Source organism: Pinus tabuliformis, chromosome 1_1, assembly GCF_031772625.1.
Source record: "Pinus tabuliformis cultivar Carrire ecotype Pingquan chromosome 1_1, CPIR1, whole genome shotgun sequence".
Lineage (NCBI taxonomy): Eukaryota > Viridiplantae > Streptophyta > Pinopsida > Pinales > Pinaceae > Pinus > Pinus tabuliformis.
In genome coordinates this window covers 834,169,585-834,182,383 of record NC_142297.1, presented here as the reverse complement: position 1 = coordinate 834,182,383, position 12,799 = coordinate 834,169,585, and positions in this window count along the sequence as shown.

Here is a 12,799-nt window from a genome sequence, read left to right as displayed (position 1 = left end):
CTCTAAACAACCTTCTAGCTTGTCGATGTAAATGCCAAATAGGGTATGGGAGAGGGAGCAACCTTGTTTAACTCCGATATTACACCTAATATCTTTTGACCACCCCTCATTTCTCTTTAACTTGGCAATTACATTCCCATATAATCTTATAGCAGCAGCTCTCAACTCGAAAGGAACCTTTAGCTCTTCTAATCTATTCCATAGGTTGTTTCTAGGAACTGTATCGAAAGCCTTTCTAAAGTCCACAAAGAAACAAAAGAGATTGGATTTATCATTGCGGCATTCCTCCATAATGATCCTAAGCGTAACGAGGTGGTTCGTTGTTGAGTGTTGCCTTCTAAAACCCGCTTGGCCTTTAGCTCACTTACCTTTACTTTCAAGCCATATGCTCAACTTATTTTCCAAAATAATACCATATAACTTGGCTAAGAGAGGGCTGATCATAATTGTCCGATAATTGGAGGGGTTATTTGTATCCCCACTTTTAAAAATAGGGATAATGAGGCTCTGAGTCCATGGTTTAGGGAACCCTTGCTTGACCGCTTGATTGAAAAGCTTGTGGATGTGGGGGATGAGGAAAGGACCTCCAATTTTTAAGATTTCCGCCTGGTAACCTTCAATGTCCTTAGCTTTCCTATCTGGCAGGCATTTAAACCCAAAATCAATGTCTCCTAATGAGAAAACTTCTTTTGTTGTGAGCAGGGTTTCAAAGTTATTCATGACATTTGGAGATTCATAAAGCTTTTTAAGATAAGAATTCTAGTCGTTTAAAGCAATTTTATTATTATATTTAGTTTTCCTAGTTAGAATCTGCCTCCAGAATTTCTTAGGAGCTACCTTAGAGAGGTGTAAGATATTCTCATGTCTTTTACAAATATACTGCCTTTTTTTTCTTTTAGTTAGGGCTTTGTATATTTTTATCTTGCCAATTTTAGGAGATTCATCAACAACTTCCTTAATTGCTCTCCTCGCAATTTTACAATCTTTGTCATACCATGGGTTGGTTTTTCTATTTCATTTATTACTTGAGACTTCAATTGAGAACTTGTTAATAGAATATGAGAGGGTTGTAGTAAAATTATGATAGAGGTCTTCTATGTTTTCTATACTAGATAAAGGAAGCAAATTAGTTTTTAATTCATTCACAAAGAGTTCGTTTTTATTTCTATCAAAGATTAAGTTCTTTTGGCTATAAGGATTATCTTCTATGGGATCTCTATGCATGACAAAATTGAGAGTTATAAGCAAAGTCCTATGATCAGAGTAAGGATCGTGGTCGTTTAAGATGTCAAAATTTATTATTTCGTTGTATAAAGGGAGATTGGAAATAACATAGTCTACCACGCTGCTACCAAGCCCATGGATGCAGGTCATCTGGCTAGAATTGGGCCACTTCTTTAGACCGTTCCAAATTATGAGATCCTGAGCACTACAGAGCTTGACTAGCTCCAACCCAAACAAATTCTCCTCGAGGTCTTCAGAGCTCCTTTTGTATCGGCTAGCCAGAGTAAGGTCTTCGTCTAACCAAAGAGGATTAGGGTTGGAATGATTGCTTAGAAGAATAGCTTGGTTGCTCAAAGTTCAAGCATTAAATTCACCCATTAAAAGGATATTACCTTCATTCCTTAGGCTAGAAATATCATTCTCTAAACCATTGTAAGGACTATTTTTATCTAGATTCTTTTTCTTATAGAAGTTAGAATTGATGGGGGAAAAATAATAGATTGCTATGTAGGTCTTTTTATCATTAATGTCAGTAATCTCTATCCAACTATATTGGTTGTAAGGGTCGTTTTTATAAATCCTAGCATGGGGGGAGATGTTCTTCTTAATGTAACAAGCTATACCCCCAATGCCTCTACAGGAGGATCGCTTGTTCCAAGTAGACCATAGTGCAAAGCCATCTATGTGAGGGACCTTATATTCTTTGTCTTCCTAAGTTTCAACAAGCAATATAATATCAACATCATTCAAGATCCAACTTAGCTTGGGGCCTTTGTTCCATGGAAAGCCCCGACAGTTCCAAGAAAGAATCCAGAGCATGTTGAATTGTTATTTATTACTATATTTTTGGTTTCTATCTTGAATAATAGCTTTTATATTTCTGATTATTGCCTATTTTCCTTCCTTCCTAGCTTCTTTTACCTTTTGAACCTCCTTTCTTAATTTTGCTTGATCTTCTGGAATGAGATCTTCATTTATAAATATTCTTGTTCCTTTTTACTAAGTATGTCATACTTATGGTCAGTAGAGCTCACCTTTATTCGGATCAGCCTTCCTTTATTCTCAGTTAATTTCCCCAACCTTGTTGCTTCTGTGAGACACGTTGTTTCAATTTGTAATCTATTATGTAATTTTGTTTGGGCTATGGCGAAAGTATCGTTGTCTACCTCCTCTTTCAAACTGAAGATTATAAGGTTCAAGGCCCTTTCGTTACGCTCATGGTCTAATTCTATCAATTTTTTCATTTCATCTTTAATTGGTTTGATATCTAATTTATCTGCCACACTATTTAGGGTGAGGTGGCTATTAACTTTTTCTTTTAGTTATTTAATCATGTCCTTCATTTTAAGACTCTCTAAAGTATCAGTGTCTTCTTGGTGGGATGTTTGGTTCGTGTCTTGGTTTTGTTTTTCTATAACCTGCAACCGAGTCTCCATTGCCTCCATTTTATTCTCCAATAGTTCTATTTTATTTTCTATTTGTTTTTGGATCTTTTTTTCAAGAGATGTGAATTTATTTTCCAACATGGCTTCTAACTCTATTTGTAGCTTGACTTCTCTTTCTTCTCTATGTTTCTCTAAAGACTCTATATATTCATAAAGGCTATGTAGAGTAACTGTGCTAGGTCTACCTTTGGTAATGTTTGGCAGTTGTGGTGAATTATTCATACCTAAAAATATATGAGAAGATATGTATTAGAAAAAGATAAGGAATGTGTGCACCTGATATCAACAAACCTGGAATCGAACCCTAATTAGCCTGGAATCGAACCCTAAGCAGATCAAGTTCTAGTTTCCACCTGTCGAATCGTCATTTCTTGCCGAGATAAGCTCCGATAAAAGCTCATTCCTTGGAATCAAACCCTAATTAGCCTGGAATCGAACCCTAAGTAGATCAAGTTCTAGTTTCCACCTGCCGAATCATCGTTTCTTGTCGAGATAAGCACCGATAAAAGCTCATTCGCTGAACAATTCACAGAAAATCAGAAAGATTTCCAAAGATCTGTTGCTGTCCACAATTTATGAGCAATCTTGCTCAGGGTTTGAGCATTCAAAGTCCCCCAAAGTTATGAGACCAATGTGGAGGTCTGTGGATAACGAGATCCAACATATTTTTTAATGCGATCCTGGCTCTTAAATTTCGTGCATGGATTGGCCACATACTGGGCCTTAGAACGATGTCTGTTCCTAATCAACGATAAAACAAATCCAACCTTCAAAACCCTACGTATAGACTGATCAAATTCAATATAAAGTCCCTCGTCTGCCGTAGGTCTCGCTGAATTCGGATGTACGTTGTTGTTCTTTCTTAGTCTTTCAATTCTAGCTCCACAGTCTCGCCTACCACAGGGTATTGGTTCTATTTATTTGAACTATTATTAAATTTCTCAAGAGAGGGTCAAAACCGTAGATAGATATTCATAAGACTGTTGTAATAATCGACCACACATTTTTGTAACTCAGGACTGCGGCTAGGTTAGGGAGATCATGACCATGGAACCCAAATTGTCGACTTTTACTCCGCTCGTAGTCGAGGGAGAATTGGATTCACTATTATATAAATCATAAAATGATTTTTCAAGAATTTATATAAATCAATGAAGGATTTTGGAATTTAGTAGTGTTTTGCTAAATGCATAAGGTTTAATTTTTTTTAATTATTTTTAAAAATAAAGATTTATAGTATTAATGTGGAATATAGCTTATTTAAAGGAGAAAATTAAACTAACCTACATTTATTTTAATTCCTTATCTACCAAGCGCTAAGAGGGATAAAATTTCTTGAGATGCAAATCTCTTTTAAAGTGAAAAGATATTTAATCTCTCTAAGCACTTAGTAGATCCAAAATTAAAATGGATCTAAGATAGTAATAATATATGTGAAATTATTAATTTAGTGATATAATCTTACCATTTAGAGATGTAGTAATATCATCATATACACGAATTAAAAATGAAATCTAAAATCCTTTAAAATATATATATATATATATATATATATATATATATATATATATATATATATATATATAAAATAAGAATTCCCCACTATGTTTATTATTCCAAAAAAATAGTTAATATATTTCTTTATTAATAATTGATTTTATTAATTTTTATTATTATTTCATGGGAATTGATTTGCATAATACTGTTTCATAAAATTTAGAATGTTTAACTTTGAAAAATATATATTATTTTTCAATATTATTGAAAAACTATTTTTCAATCATTTAATTAGATGATAACTTTAAGGTTAACTTTGAAACTATATATATTTATTTTTCAATATTATTAAAAAACTATTGTAATCATTTAATTGGATGATAACTAGAAAGTCATATTGCAGCCTTTGCACAATATAATGCCATGTGGATAATTATCTCACATATTTTATGCCATTACTTATGGATACGGTTGCAATATTCATGCATGGTTTTTAAATATTTGTGTAGTGATCTTTTATTCTTAACCTTTGCAAGAAACTCATCCAAAAATAAAATCCTTGAAAACGACTCATACTAAGGTAAATTAAATATTTACCACCAATTACGTCCCACCATAATTTAAGTGAGTCTATATTAAATATTTACCACAAGGAACTTGCCACCATAATTTAAGAAGTCTTTATATAAAAAATGGATAAGAAAAAGTTGTGAATAAATACACTTACCACTAGTTACTTCCCACCCTTATGTGTAGAATTACTATTTAGTTTAGCATTGACCAATGTAAGTTATATTTTTTTATGGGATATTTCCTAAAACATAATTTCTAACTTGAGTAGCAGGGACTAGACTTATAAGTGTTTCTAGTGAAAAGATTGAAGATTGACTTTACTACTAGTTAGTCATTTGGTCTTGTATAGTTTCTTGCAAATGAATGACATGTGATAAAATTTTTGAAAATAATATTAAAATATATGGTTAAATATTTTTTCTATATATACAAATTTAAAATTTTAATTAATTTTCCAAATAGAAAATTTAAATTTTATGAAAAAATATAATAAAACTAAATTTAAAAACCTATATATTACAAATGGTAATGATAAATAGTAAACCTAAAATATATGAAAACATGTTTATGGACATACTAACATTTTGAATGGATGCATGCCATACCAATAATTTGTAATTACAATTCAAATAAATTATTGTTCATGAATCCTCGATGGGGGTGTCAAAACCAAGGGAGGATAGGGATCAGGGAGGGTGCTCGCCACCCCACCAACCCTCTTGTCAATTAAGAAAGGTGGTGTGGCATCCTCTTGCCATGCAACCTCATGTGAGGGATTATGCCGAGGTTACTGTGCAGTAAGGTCAATTTAATGCACGAGGCATTGGATAACTTCATCGAGGTGCAGACACTTGTTATGAAGTTATTATGTTGGTTGTGTGGTGGTAATTCTGGTGTACGATTTGGGGGTGTGCGGGGGAAGGCTAAATTGCATTAGGCTCATAGTTTGCTCACTATGAGCACCTGATCATTCTTCCCCACTAGAAGCCTTTTGGACCCCAAAAAATACTATCAATTGTTCACCAGGTGAGGGTACAACTCCCTCACCTTCTCGGTCTACAACCATTTGGTTTGAGAAGGCTTTTTTCCCTTGAGTCCCACTCTAAGGTATTCGACATCCCCTCTCTTCGAAGTCCTGGTTCTTTTGTCAAGTATGAGATCCTGGTGAGGTTCATCAAGATATTATGGCGAGAAATCATCTATTGATGGAAGATGAACATGCTCTTCTTGCTCATCAATCAAAGGAGGCTCAAAAAATCTCAAATTATCAACTTTAACAACAGAGTATATTTGCATATAAGGAGGCAAATCAATCTTAAATGCATTTTTACCAATCTTTTCCAGAATTTTAAAATGACCATAACAGATTGGTTTGAGCTTTTTACCTTCCCCTTAAAGTCTCTCTTTGCTAGTATATAACCAAACTTCATTGCCAACTTGAAATTTATGATCAACCAGGTGTTTTTCATGCCTTGCCTTGTAGCTGCTTTGACTTTTCTCAAGTTGTTCCTGAATTGTATGATTTATCAACTAAATTTTCTCTATGAAATTAATTGCCTTATCGATGTCACTGTGACCATCAATGGTGACATCTTTCTCAAAGATGAAGTCCAATGGCGATCTTTGCAGGTACCCATAACATGCCTCAAATGGCGATGTGTTTGTGGAAGAATGTTTTTCCTTGTTGTATGCATACTGTATGCAATGAAAATGTTCATCCCACAATTTGGGATGTTTGCTACAATATCCTCTAAGAACATGAATAATTGTTCGATTGACCACCTCGGTTTGTCCATCTGTTTGTGGATGAAAGTTTGTACTCTTCTTTAACTTTGTGTCCATCATGTCCCATAAATTTGACCAAAAATTCTCAACAAATTGAGAATCTCGATCACTTACAATAGAAGAAGGAATACCAAAATGAACCCAAATGTTTTGGAAGAAAACATGAGTTGTTTATTCAGTTGTAATTTTCTTTTTGCATGGTGTTAGTATGCACATCTTGTTGAACCTGTCTACAACTACATACAAGTAAACATGACCTTTCCTTGACAATGGAAGACCTCCTACAAAATCCATTGAGATACTCTCTCATGGATGTGAAGGTACCGAAAGTGGAGTGTATAAACCAAGTTTCCTATTGACAGGCTTACTTGTATCACATAAATAACATCCTCTTATGAAACGAGAAACATTATCCAACATGTGTGTCCAATAACAATACCTTTGAAGATTCGCTATTGTCTTGCCTACACCAAAGTGTCCAACAATCAATGAAGTGTGTGCCTCCCTTATGATACTGTTTCTTTCTCCCTGTGGAATACACAACTTTCCCAAGTGATACAACAAACTGTTATGTACATGATAATCCAACTCTTCAATTTGATTTCCTTGACTCAAGCTTGCATATACTTCTTGAAAGTCACTATCATTTGCATATTGTTCTATGTAACTTTCATGCAAAATAGAATTATGTTGGAGTATAACAAAGGAATTTACAATAGGCCTTGAAAGAATATCAACTACCTTATTATAGATTTCCTTTTTATACCTGATAACCGAATGAAACTGTTGTAGAAAACCCATCCATCTGAAATTTCGTGATTGTTGCAACTTTGACTGTGACTGTAAGTACTGCAATGGTTGATGGTCGGTATGGATGATGGTATCCTTCCCCATCAAATAATGCTTCCATTTCTTAACAATTTGTACCAATGCATAAATTTATTTTTCATATGTGGGATAATTAATTATAGCTCCATTAAAGATTTCAGAATGAAATGAAATGGGCTTACCATGCTGCAATAAAATTGCTCCCATGGCATAATCTCTTACATCCATTTGAATCTTGAATGGTTGTCTAAGATCCGTAAGTGCCAATATCGTTGTTGAACTTATCTTTTGCTTCAAAGCATCAAATGCTTTCTGTTGTACATCTCCCCAATGGAATACTTTCTTGACACTTGTCAATGCATGTAATGGAGCTGCAATGGAAGAAAAAACAACAATAAACTTTCTCCAATATTTTGTTGCCCCTAAAAAGCTTCTTACCTCTGTAATTGTATTGGGCTTGGGCCAATTCAGAATGACCTCAACCTTAGAGGGGTCTATCTTCATCTCACCTCCTCCAACAATGTGTCCCAAATACACTAAATAAGTCTTGCCAAATTCACACTTCGACATCTTTAAAAACAACTGTTCTTTTCTCAAGACATCAAGTACTTTGTTTACATGCATGACATGTTCATCTCTTGACTTGTTGAATATGAGTATATCATCTAAGTAGACAATGAAAAATTCATATATAAATGGTCTCAATACATCATTCATTACCCTCATGAAAGTAGCTAGATCATTTGTTAGACCGAAAGTCATAACAAGCCACTCAAAAAATCCTTGTTTAGTTTTAAATGCGGTTTTCCAAATGTCTTCTTCAGCTATTCTAACTTGATGATAACCACTTCGTAAGTCTAACTTAGTGAAATAATTTTCATACCTCAACTGATCAAGAAAATCATCAATTCTTGGGAGTGGATAACGATTCTTTACCGTGATTTTGTTCAGTGCACGGAAATCCACACACATGCACCAAGTTCCATCCTTCTTTGGCACCAAGATAGTGGGCGAAGTAGATGGGCGTATGATACCTTTGTTCAACAATTCTTGAATTTTCTTTTTGATTTCCAAGCTCTCCATAATAGACATGCGATACATGCCAATGTTCGGAAGTGGAACATCTTGTTGCAACTGAATCTCATGTTGAATTCCCCTCTTGGGAGGTAACCCCTTTGGTTCCTGAAACATCTCGCCATGATTTCTTACCACATCAAACAAATCAGATTTCAATTTATCATCACAACCTTCAAAAGATTCATAATCAATATCATTATTTTTCTTGATCATGAGAAGCACAAAATTTTTACTTGCATTTACTAGTCTCTTCATCTGCCCTGCATTAACCAAAGAAATGTTCAGCTTTTTGCGATGGGCTCTCACTATGTACTCCACCCCATTCTTGAGCAATATGTATTTGTTGTCATGGAAATAAAATACTGCTTTCCTATCATACAAATAAGGACTACCCAAAATGATTCCTGAGATGTCAAGTGGAACTACATCTAACTCAACTTCATCAATGAACTTTTCAGTAATGGCGAACTTGAATAAACACTTCCTTGTAACCTGTAAGTTTGCATTGTTAACTATCCAACCCAATGGATATGGCTTATGATGAGGTACAGTTTCAAGATCTAGTTTTTTAACCAAGTCTTCTGAAATCAAGTTTGATTGTGACCCACTATCAAATAATGCATCAATCTTTGTATGATTTGAAATCACTGTTACATGAAACAACTCTCTTCTTGACTCTTCATTTGGAGCGTTGTTTCGACTATGTGATGAAATAGTGCTTGCAACAGTTTCTTTTCCTTTTGTAACCATGGCTGAAATCTTGGTCTTATCACCAGAATCTGAACCAAGGTCATGTTGTGTGGTAGTAGTCGTCTTTTGTTTTCCCTTATTGTTTCTTAGGCCTTAATTCGGGATGCAATTTCCAGTAGTGGGCTTCATCATGCCCCTCTTTGGAACACTGTTTGCATGTGATTTTCTCCCCTTCTTTCTTCACACTTGAATTTTTCTTTCCCTTCCAGTTTCCTCCCTTTTATTTCTCCTTACCCTTGAATGCCTTCCTCTTACTACCCTCTTCCTGAATGTTCTTTCCTCTAGATTCAAGGTGTGTGGCTTGCACACATACCTCATCTAAGTTGTTTGGATTGAACATAAGGATAGTATGTTTCAGATAGGAATGTAAACCCCCAATATATTTCAGCAGTGTATCTTGGGAATTCAAATTCACTCCTAACAACAAAGCCCTTTTCCTAAACTCTTGTGTATAATCTTGGATTGTTTGGCCTTTAAGCTGCCTAAAATTCTGCCAACTCATAATGGATTTTTTCATATAGGCTAAAGGATAAAATTGTCTTTAATTGCGGAAACAAATTCAACCTAAGTAATGGATATCTTACTGTGGATTCTCATTTCCTCTTGAGTCTTTGATTCCCACCAAACTAGTGCAGCTCCTTCTAGCCTCAGTGAAGCCAACTGGATTTTTATGTCATCTTCTTGAAGATTCTGAATTCTGCAGTATACCTCCAACTGCTGAATCCAATTTTCCAACTTTTCTGCATTCACCTCTCCATTGTACATGGGAAATTCAAATTATATGTCCAATTTAAGTAATGGAGTCTTTCCTTTCGGGGTTTTTGAATGAGTATGGGCAGTTTCAATGGTGGTAGTGGAAGATGATGTTGTGTGAGATGATGAGGATGGTGGAGATGGAGGTGGCTTTCCACCATTCCCTTTGGAATCCTTCTTCTCATCTTTTTTATCCTCTGAGCTTCCTTCTCCATGTGTAGGTTTAGAATTCTCTCCAACCATTCTATTGTTCCTCTCTTCATAGAGGAATTTTGTTGGGTTGTGTTATATTCTTTCCACGTAGTTAATAGGGGGTTTGAAGGGCACCCGTAACCCCACTTTATGGGGTCCGGGGCAGCACCCCGGAAAATTTTGGTTTTGGACCATATGTTAGGTTGGGCGGACCCACCTATGGTTTTGTGCTTGATTTTCGCACATGTTTTTTGGACGCGATGGTTTTCGGTCCATGGTATTGGACGCGATGGTTTTCAGTCCATGGTATTGGATGCTTCGGCATGTATAAATATGTATTGTAACATTGAAAGGAACATAATGAAAAATCAAGCTGGTAGTCCCGGTTTTGGGATCCAGGGAAAAATCTCTGTGCATATGTGTTTTATGGGTTATGCTCTCGCATTGTTTATTTTCTTTGTTTAAGAATTCGTATGCAGGTAATTTCTGTACAGGGTTAAAACCTACATTTGGTATCAGAGCTGTTTTGGCTTCAAGGGGACGCCTTTGTTGCTGAGGGGTTTCGCTCGGGCCTGTGGTAGACCCTGTTCAGTGGGAGATCTGCGAGATCGATTTTGGTGGTGAAAGAAGATGGCGAGCAGTGGAAAGATAGAGATTGAGAAGTTCAATGGTCAGAATTTTGAGTTGTGGAAACTCAAGATGGAGGATCTGTTGGTGGATAAAGATCAGTGGATCGCGATAGATCCGGGTACTAAACCATCGGGAGTGACCAATGAAGAATGGAAGAATTTGGATCGGAAGGCAAAGAGCACAATACGATTGTGTGTCTCGAATTCAGTATTGTTGAATGTATCAGGGGAAGCTACGGCAAAGGCTTTGTGGGTCAAGTTGGGGACTTTGTACCAATCTAAGTCTCTGGTGAATAAACAATTCCTGCGGAAAAAGCTGTATAACCTGAGAATGAAAGATGGAGACTTGGTGACAGAGCATCTGAATGCGTTTAATACTGTGGTAAGTCAATTATTATCTATTGATATTAAAATTTCAGATGAAGATAAGTGCATCAGTCTGTTGTGTTCTCTACCAGATTCGTGGGATAGTCTGGTTATTGCAATAGGTAGCAATGCAACTGCTTTATAGTTTGATGAAATAGTCTCAACCTTGCTGACAGAGGAGATGAGACGAAAAAATATGGACAACCAGAATGGTGATGCCTTGTCTGTACGAGGACGGTCCTAGAACAGAAACAAAAATAAGTCATTGAGTGGGAGATCTAAATCTAGAGGGAGATCTAAATCTCCAGGAAAACCTACAAAGGTGGTGTGCTGGAAATGCGGAAAGGAAGGGCACTTCAGAAGGGATTGTAAATCTAAAGCTCCTGATAAAGGAAAGGGATCTGATGATGCTCCTTCTGCAGAGGCAAAAACCACCTCAGATGAAGGTGGGGATGTGTACTTGGCTTCTTCAAGTACACATGTAGATCATGAGGCATGGTTGATTGACTCAGGTGCATCCTTTCACTTCACTCCCCATAGAGAGTGGTTTTGCGAGTATGAGAAATACGATGGTGGTGATGTCTTCTTAGGAGATGATAGGAAGGCTAGAATCATTGGTCGGGGAAAAGTAAAGTTGAAGTTGCAAGGTGGAAGGGTTAGAACACTTCCGGGTGTTCTACATATTCCTGCATTGGCCAGAAATCTGATTTCTGTAAGCAAGTTGGATGATGCAGGTGTAAAGACGATGTTCAAGAAAGATACCTGCAAGATGGTTCGAGGAGCACTGATATTAATGCGGGGAGTTCGGACTGGAACTCTGTACAAGCTGCAAGGTAGCATTGTTGTTGATGGGTGCAATAGTTCTATGGTTCCTGAAAATGGAGTAGAGAATCTAGTGGTCTCTGGAGAGAAGACCATGTTGTGGCATCAAAGGCTTGGACATATTGGAGAGAAGGGCCTTCGAATACTTCATGGTAAAGGTATGGTAGAAGGTATGCATAATAGCTCTCTAGATTTTGATTTCTGTGAAAATTGTGTATATGGGAAGCAGAATCGGGTGAGTTTCCCCTCTGGTGGTAAGAGGACGAAACAGATATTAGAGCTTGTGCACAGTGATGTGTTTGGACCTGTGAAGGTTCCATCACTGGGTAAGTCTGTGTACTATGTATCATTCATAGATGACTTCTCAAGGAATACATGGATATATTTTCTTAAGAATAAATCTGAAGTCTTTGACAGGTTTAAAGAATTTAAGGCTCTGGTGGAAAATCAGACAGAGAAGAAGATAAAGGTGCTGAGGACAGATAATGGTGGAGAATTTTGCAGCAAGGAATTTGAATAATTTTGTAAGAAATGTGGTATAGCACGGCAGAAGACTACTCCATATACACCTCATCAAAATGGAGTCGCAGAAAGAATGAACAAGACGTTGATGGAAAGGGCAAGAAGCATGCTCAGTGGTGCCGGGTTAGGACAGGAATTCTGGGCAGAGGCGGTGGATACTGCATGTTACCTGATCAACAGATCACCTTCATCAGCGTTGGAGGATAAGAATCCACAAGAAGTATGGACTGGTAAGAAACCCTCTCTTTCACATCTAAGGGTATTTGGATGTGATGCATATGTACATGTTCCAAAGGAGAAACGAACCAAGTTGGATAGTAAATCTGAAAAGTGCAT